Source organism: Musa acuminata, chromosome BXJ2-8, assembly GCF_036884655.1.
Source record: "Musa acuminata AAA Group cultivar baxijiao chromosome BXJ2-8, Cavendish_Baxijiao_AAA, whole genome shotgun sequence".
Taxonomy (NCBI): Eukaryota; Viridiplantae; Streptophyta; class Magnoliopsida; order Zingiberales; family Musaceae; genus Musa; species Musa acuminata.
The window spans coordinates 34,237,022-34,246,521 of NC_088345.1; the positions used below are offsets into that span (position 1 = coordinate 34,237,022).

Below are 9,500 nucleotides of genomic sequence, written 5' to 3' on the forward strand. Positions count from 1 at the left end.
GAAGAAGGTTAATTCTCCCATCAAACTCATTTCAAATTCAAGGCTCATAGTTTTAGTAAAAGATTCACAAAGAGATTCATTCGTAGAACCAAAGATAATATCATCAACATAAATCTGAATAAAGAAAAAATTATTTTTAAAATTTTTGATAAACAATGTAGTATCGACCTTGCCTTTTGAGAAATTATTTTCAATAAGAAAAGAACTAAGCCTCTCATACCAAGCCCTTGGGGCTTATTTTAAACCATAGAGAGCTTTAGTTAATTTAAACATATGATTAGGGAGGCTATTATTTTCAAATCCGAGAGGTTGTTTAACATAAACTTCTTCAAAAATAAAGCCATTAAAAAAAGTTCTTTTAACATCCATTTGAAACAACTTAAAATTATTATTACTAGCATAGGCAAGGAGCATCCTTTTGGGTTCTAATCGAGCCACAAGAGTGGAGGTTTCTTTGTAATTGATACATTCTTTTTGGTTGAAACCTTTGGCCACTAATCTAGCCTTATTTCTAACCACGATATTATATTCATCTTTCTTGTTTCTAAAGACCTATTTAGTACCAATAACTAAATGGTCATTTGGCCTAGGAATAAGTTTCCATACCTCATTTCTCTCAAATTGATTTAACTCATCTTGCATTGTGATAATCCATTAATCATCTTTCATGGCTTCGTCAATACATTTAGGTTCAATTTGTGAGAGAAAAGCGACGTTGGCATAAAAATTTTTAAGAGAAGAACGTGTTTGAACCCCCTTAGATGTGTCTCCTAAGATTAGCTCCTTAGGATGAGCATCTACATACTTCCAATCCTTGGGTAAGGATGTTTCGGAAGTGAATGCATCCAAGTTGCCAGTTTGAGAAGGGGTTTTATTTAAATTCAAAGAATAGAAATTAACATCATCATCAAAATTGTTTTTCTTGATTTCGAAAATCTCATTGAAAACAATATGAATGAATTCTTCTATAATTAAAGTTCTTTTATTGAAGATACGAAGAGCTATAGAAATCGAAGAATAACCAAGAAAAATTCCTTCATCGGATTTAGTATCAAATTTTCCTAAGGCATCTTTTTCATTCAAGATAAAACACTTACACCCAAAAATTTTAAAATATGAAACATTGGGTTTTTTGTTGTTCCACAACTCATAAGAAGTTTTAGTGAGTAAGAGTCTTACTAGAACTCTATTCAAAATATAGCATGCAGTGTTTACGGCTTCGACCCAAAAATATTTGGGTAGGCTATGTTCATTCAACATGGTTCTTGTCATTTCTTGTAAATTTCTATTTTTTCTTTCTACTACTCCATTTTGTTGATGATTTCTTTGAGTAGAGAAGTTGTGATTGAATCCATTAAATTCATAAAATTCTTGGAAAACACAGTTTTGAAATTTACCACCATGATCACTTCTAATTAATGAAATCATAAAACCCTTTTCATTTTGAATAAGTTTACAAAACTTGGTGAAATATCTAAAACATTCATTTTTGTGTTTCAAGAAATAAATCCATGTGTATCTACTATAATAATCTACAATAACAAAGGCGTATTTGCTACCTCTTAGGCTTGATATAGAGATTGGTCCGAATAAGTCCATATAGATCAATTGTAAGGGTCTAGAGGTGCTTATTTGGTTTTTAGATTTGAAGCTACCCTTAATTTGTTTTCCTAATTGACAAGTATCACACACATTATCTTTGATAAACTTGATATGAGAAATTCCTCTTACAAGTTCTTTGGATGAAATTTGAGTGATTAGTTTCATGCTAGCATGACCTAATCTCCTATGTCAAAGCCAAGCATCATCATTCAAAATCGAGAAAAATATTTCATTACAAAGATCATTGATATCAATGGTGTATATGTTATTTTATTTTAATGCAATCATAGAATATTTTTATGTGGTTTTTTAATGATGCAAGCATTAGATTCGAATTTGACAATATATTCTTTATCACATAATTGACTAATGCTCAAGAGGTTATGTTTTAAACCATCAACTAACAAAACATCTTCAATAAAGAAGTTAGATTTGTTACCTATAGTTCCTTTGCCAATGATTTTACGTTATCTCCGAAGGTGACATAGCCTTCGTCTATGCTAGTGAGCTTAGAGAATTGAGATGGATCTCCGGTCATATGCCTTGAGCATCCACTATCAAGATACCATCTCTTGCTCCTAGCTTATGATAGTATATGTTTCTATAAGAAAGGATGATTTTTAGGTACCCATTGAATTTTGGGTGCCTCAGAAACTAATCTAAATTGTTTATCATGTTGCATGAAATTTATCATGATTCCTTTAGGAACCCAAATCAATTTGTTTGGACTAACTTTCTTGAATGGACAATGATAAGTTCTATGTCCATATTTGTAACAAAAGTTACATTTGTTTTGGTGTGATACATGCAAGATAGGGTCTTTAATGAAGGTGGTTAGATTTTGGTGAGAACTTCTCACAAATTCGATTCTATTTCTTTTAGGAATATGACCCTTATTTGTAAGGATCATATTCAAAGACTTGCTACCAACCTCAAATTTCTTCAAGGTGTCCTTAAGTAGCAAGTTCTCCTTTTGGAGAGTTTCTAGATCATGGCATTTCATACATGGAGCTAAACTATCATTATATTTAGTTTTTAATTTATCGAAATTATTAATAAGAGTATCATGCTCCTTTTTTTAATAATTTATATTTTCTAATAATTATTTTGCATTCATCAAATAAGTCATAGAAAGCATTTAACAATTCATCAAATGATAAATCTGCATCAATTAAATTTGTTACCTCCTCTCCGATGGCCATTAGGACGTAATGAGCAACTTGCTCGGTGTTGGACTCCTCTTCTTCAGGCGCGGTTGAGTCATCCCACGTTGCTTTGAGCACTTTCTTCTTTGGTGTTATCTTCTTGGCTTGGGGACAATCGCTTTTGTAGTGTCCCAGCTTCTTGCATTCGTAGCAAATAACTTGGTCCTTTTTGGGTTCAAGTTTATTTTTAGTGTCATTTTTAAATTTGTTTTTTTTAATAAATTTTTAAAATTTCCTTGTTAGAAGTGTCAAGTCATCGTCAAAGTTCGAGTTTCCTCTCAAGTAGTCTTCTAGAGTTCTAAGTGACATATCCTTCTTGTTCTTGGGAAGGATGTCTTCTTGTTCTTCATGAGCTTTGCAAGTCATTTCATAGGTCATTAATGACCCGATTAATTCTTCAAGAGGGAAGTTGCTTAAATCTTTAGCCTCTTGAATAGTAGTGACTTTAGGGTCCCAACTCTTTGGAAGGGATCTTAGAATTTTATTGACGAGCTCAAAATCTGAAAAACTTTTACCAAGTCCTTTTAGACCATTGACGACATTTGTGAAACAGGTGCACATGTCGTCTATAGTCTCGCTCGGTTTCATTCGAAAAAGTTCATAAGAATGTACTAAAAGATTGATTTTTAACTCTTTCACTCTACTTGTTCCTTCGTGAGTCACTTCGAGTGTATACCAAATATCAAATGCAGTTTCACAAATCGAAATATGATTGAACTCGTTTTTATCAAGAGCACAAAATAAGGCATTCATAGCCTTTACATTAAGAGCAAAAGTCTTCTTCTCCAATTCATTCCAATCGATCATTGGAAGAGAAGACTTTGAAAATCCATTTGCAACAAAATTCCAAAGTTCAAAATCCATGGAAATAAGAAAGTTCCTCATTTGGGTCTTCTAATAGGTGTAGTCTATCCTATTGAATATGGGCAGACGTGTAATAGAGTGACCCTCTTGGTTTCTGGCGTATGCCATCTCTCTTAGGTTTTAATCCGATTGAGAGTGAACCCCACTCTGATACCAATTTTAGGATCAAGAACACTAAGAGGGGGAGGGGGGGTGAATTAGTGCAGCGGAAAACTTTCGTTGGTTTAAAAACGACGTTTGTACGATGAAAGTGTTTTCGATGAAAACCGTTTCGGAAAGTTCTTCAACTTAAGATCAAACAAAAGTATAGTTTAAGTAAAGCAACGGAGGCAGTTTGCAGGTAAGATAAAGAGCAGAATGTAAATGCAAACCGAGATTTAGAGTGGTTCGGTCAATCTTGACCTACATCCATTTTTGGCTTCTTCCTCCGATGAGGTCACCGACGTCCACTAGAGGCCTTTCTTCAATAGGTGAAGGCCAACCACCCTTTTATAGCTTTACTCATTTTGATGGGCTTAGGAGACAACCCTTACATATTTCCACTCCTCTCTTGAATGATAAAAACTTAGAAGAAAAGAGGGAGAAGAACTTCTAGCCTTTTACATTACTTTTTAAGCTCTCAAATTCTCAGAATAAATGTAAGCTTTCGGTACCCTTTCATGCAGGAAAGGGTGGGATTTATATAGGCCCCAACTAGTTTGAATTTGGAGCTCAAAAGTGTCATCCCCCAGATTTTCGGGGTCCTAGCGATACCACCGCCAGAACTGGGTGGTACTACCGCCTGACACTACTCGGAGACCGAGTTCAGGCGGTACCACCGCTTGACAAGGGCGGTACCACTACTTGACTTTGCTCGGAGACCAAGCTCAGGTGGTACCACCGCTTGACAGGGGCGGTACCACCGCCTGACTTTGCTCAGAGATTGAGCTTATAGGCGGTGCCACCGTCGGCCAAGAAATCTAGGTCCAAATGGGCTAATCCATTCGGCCCAATTTGGGTCTGTCAAGGGTCCAATTGGCCCTAGATTAAGTTAATGAGTTCACCTCCCATTCCTAACTTAATCTTCATGCTAACTATGACATTTAAGACATTAATACTGCAACTCGTGTTTCGGTGCATCAATCGCTTCTTCCGGCAAGCTTCCGACGAACTTCTGACGAACCCTCGGTGATGCTCCGGCGGACTTCCGGTAAACTCTTGGACTTGTGACGATCCTCTTGGTGAGTTCCGACGAGCTTCTTTGGCAAGCTCTTGGACTTCTCGGATTTGTTCCCGTAGAATCTCCGATGACCGTCCGAACTTCCGTCGAACTCTCAAACCCCTAACGTGATCTTGGTTTTGACTCCGGCGCAACACCTACTGCATGTCTTACTATCATCGTAGTTAATCCTGCACACTTATCTCCATATATAGATTAGATAACCAAATGATAATTGACTTTATCATCAAATCCGAGATTCAACAACTTCAAGTAATATTTTCAACTTCGGATCAGGTGTTATATATTAGGGTTTAAAGAAGCAAGCGATAGCTATGTTATCAACATTGAAATCAAAAGCAAAATATATAGCTGCAACATCATCAGCTTGTCAAGCAATATGACTTAAAAAGCTTCTTAGAGATCTTCAACAAAAATAAAAAGAAGTAACTAAAATATTTTATGATAACAAAACTATAATTATAATAACAAAGAATCCGATCTTTAACGAAAAAATGAAATATATAGAGATACGCTATCATTTCATTTGTGATCTTTTAGTAAATGGAACTATAATACTTAGTGTTATAGCATATTCATTTTAGTTAGTAGATATTCTCACTAAGTCACTTCTATTTTATAAGTATATTTATTTTATATCTCAAATTGGTATATATAATTATGAATTAAGGAAGAGTGTTAGAATTGATTCATAGATAATTATTTTATATAGTTACCATATCCTAGGTAATCCTAACAATGTTATAAGTAGTATTTCTTGGACTATGATATATGGAGGGTAGTTTCTATAATTAACTTAATGACATGAGATGATGAGATAGTTATCATTTGTTTCTATAAAGAGGATCATGGTTAATGAAACAAAGAATGTGCACTTGACAGTATTTTATAGATGTTTTTTGTTTTACTTTTTGTTTAAAATTATTATTTTTTATTTGAAAATATTCTCTTTTAATTGTATTATAGTATTTTGTTATCATAATTTTCATCGAACAGGAATAATGGGATGTTGCGTATCATACAAGAGAGGGTGACGTTTTATATGGCGCAACAAATTATACTTTTAGCTATGATTTTTATTTATATATCTTTGCAGTTTTAACTGCAGCAGCTCTATTTGTATGGTTAGAAACCGTGGTAATAGGTGCCATCACGAAAAGATATAATTGTGATTTTTACAACCGCAAGTAAAGGTCTATATATTACTGCGGTGATTCATCCACAGCAAGATGCTTTTTCCCTACAAATGAAAAGGACGTTAATAGTTCATATATCATTGTGGTTCCACAATATACTTTTATCATGCAAAGGAAAATCATAGTGATAATTTAGCTATTATCATGATTTTTCAACTCTAGTAATAGATATTTTTATTCTTACGACAACCATACTATAATTTATCTATTATCATAATTAGTCAACTACAGTAATAGATACTTTTACCTGCAAAGACAACCCCAATAATAGTTTAGCTATTACTATAATTATTTGACTACAGTAATAGGTACCTTTAGCCTGTAAATGACAACCATAGTAGTAGCTTAGTTATTATTGTGATTATTTAATTATAATAATAAATATTTTTATCATGAAGAGGACAATCACAGTAATAATTTATATATTTCTGCTATTATTCTAGTACATAAATAGATACATTTATCCAATGAAAGACAACTATAATAGTACACAGATTACTGTGATATGCAAACCATAATAGTAGCTCACAATTCAAAAAATGGAACACAACATTCTTTCATTAATCATATCAATTTATAAAAAAAAATCATAGTATTAGTATTCAAGTACATCCAATGTCATATACAGATGCAAATAAAGAACTTTTTTTTAAAGTTTTGAGTAGCACAATATCAAAAAAAATTACAAAACAATTCCTGCTAGTGCTTCTCTCAAAGTTAGATGGTTGCGTGGAGCAAATAATAAAAATTAGATATATAAATATAAATATGAAATCATATGATAAAAAAAGTTTTTAAATTTTACCTATATTATCTTCAAGTTCTTTTGCTTCCGATTCTTCCTGAAAATTCAACATGACTTATTTATCAACATGCAGGAAAACAGCTATCAAGAAGAAAATTGAAATAGTTCTAAGGATTAACACTTCATCAAAAACAGCTGCTGCCCCAACAGGAGCAGACAAAGCTTCCTGAATTTGTTTCATTTCCTGTGTCTGCTCATTGATTTCGTCTATTGTCTTGTACATATCATCAATATTACTGTAACAGAAAGCAAAGCAGAATCAATTAGTAACATATCTCTTCTAAAAGGTAATATATAAGAATTACAAGCTTCAGCGCAGAGCAGGACAAGGAATGAACAAATCGAACATGATTCACGATTTGGACATTCCATCATACAGCATGTCTGCAAGCTCAATAGGTGATTGTTCAAGTATTAAATTGTTTTGTGCAACCCTAACAGCACAGATAAGACATGCTCCTATCTACCAAAGCAATAATGAATGAGACAAAAGTCCAGAATAAAACCATATGCAATGTCCAGTTGAACTTAAAAATGATCTACTCACCTATCTTTCAGTATAGCCTTCGTAGCAGCTGTTCCAGTTCTTAATGCATCAACAGTCTCTGTTGTAGATTTTGCAACTTCCAACAATATAATCTGAGAAATAACCAAACCCCAAAGTTAACTACTTGATTCTGAGGCACATCCTCAGTGAATACCATCTTTAACTAAAAGAAACCTGATCATGAATCTGCAATTGGTAGTTCCCAAGCCTGTCAACTTCTTGCTCATGAAGTCTTCAGGCATTGTATAGCAGCTGCAATTGGTAATAGATAAAATAAACTCAAATTTACAAAAAAAAGGCAATATCAACATATCCTAATATTTTAATCTTGATAACCAACAGTGAAACAAGGATTGATCCCAAGATGTGTTCGGTAAACAACTAACGACAGCCATCCTTTGCACCCTGGGTTTCTCAGACGCAGAAGACACAGAAATAGCTATCAGATTGCACTTGCATAACAGATATGAATGAGTTTCTATAGAAAAAGAAAAAAACATGTTACATATATCATATCCTTATGGGACCTGTGAGACAATTTTTTTCTCTTAGAAACATTTATGACATAGTTTTGGTATCATGAAAAGCCATGTGTAGATAGAACATTCGACCAACTAACACCATCAGCATCATAAATGCTCACCTCTCTTGTTGTTTGCTCTGGTGAACTCCTTAGCTTTCTCAACCTCAGCAGCCATCTTCTTCCTAAGAAATTGCTCCCTTTTCTCTGGCATTTCTGAGTTTCTGAATTATATAAAACACCAAGGGATGAAGTATCAGTGTGCTATATACAGTCATTACTTTATATGTTGCATTAAATAACCAGATGTGCACCATTCTAATATGACAACATTCTTGGTGTCATCAAATGTATAAATCAGTAAGTGCAACAAAGTTGAAAACACAAGAAGATAACTTTGTTATGAGTCTCATATATAAATCTGTAAATATAAAAAAGTTGAGAACACAAATGATGGAACTTCTATAATACAAAAAACCATCCTCTCATCGGCAGATGTAAAAGTACATGAGAACATAGAATTCCATATTACATATGAGATCTTCCTTCACATATCACAACCCAAAATCAAAAAAAGGAAACCAGAATTACCTCATGGAGTTCTTCCATCATAGCCAAGGTATTTGAATGCTCCTTGCGCTTTCAGCAATGGGTTCTTGGGTTCGCACCATCACCTCCCCCTTCAGGAAGGCTTGCAACCTCATCAACCCACCCGAATCCCCAACCAGGTAAAGTGTGCTTGCTCTCCTTGTTTGTCTCCTGTTTTCTTGCTCTCATGGCGCAGTGGCATCGCCTAACAAAAGCCACACCTACCTGGTTGCAACAGCACATGGTCGCAACCCAATGGCTCTCCACGGCGATGTGACCGCCGCCCAGGACCTGCAGCACATGTGCTGCTGCAACCCAATGGTTCTTCACGGCAAGGTGATCGCCGCCCAGGACCTTCAGTAGCACATGATCGCAACCCAATGGCTCTCCACGGCGATGTGACCGCCGCCCAGGACCTGCAGCACATGTGCTGCTGTAATCCAATGGCACTTCACGGCAAGGTGATCGCCGCCCAGGACCTGCGCTCACGGGGCACGTCTTGGTTGGGGTTGGAGCACAAGAGCAGGTGGGGTGGAGGACATGGGCGTGGGGAACGACGGCGAGAATTGTTGGGTCTAGCCCCTATGTCGATTTGGACAAATTTGAGCCATAAGCCCAAATCAAAGAAGGTGAGGAAAATAGATTATAGCGTGCAGCGGTGCGGCGGCGAGTAAGAGAAAGATTAGGATTCTGAGTTTTCTGCTTGACGATATGTGGTCAAACATTATCAATTTCGGCCCAAATTTTAAGTGGAGAATTCTTGTAACAAACTCTACAATCCTAACGGTATTGATCTACAGTTTACCCTCTCTAAGTTACTTTCCTGAGATCTATTATACTAGAGTCAAGATCCATACTGTTGATATTATTCTATGTTCTTGATATTGTTCTCCTCTAGTTAGTCTAGAGAAGACCTATTGTAAACCTGTTATCATTATTATTGATAGTGAAAGT

General features: G+C 35.2%; 1 pseudogene; it reads right to left on the minus strand.

Annotated features, from left to right (window-relative positions):
• Positions 1–6,790: 6,790 nt before the first annotated feature.
• Positions 6,791–9,154, minus strand: LOC135618351 (vacuolar protein sorting-associated protein 32 homolog 2-like; annotated as a pseudogene).
• Positions 9,155–9,500: the final 346 nt, after the last annotated feature.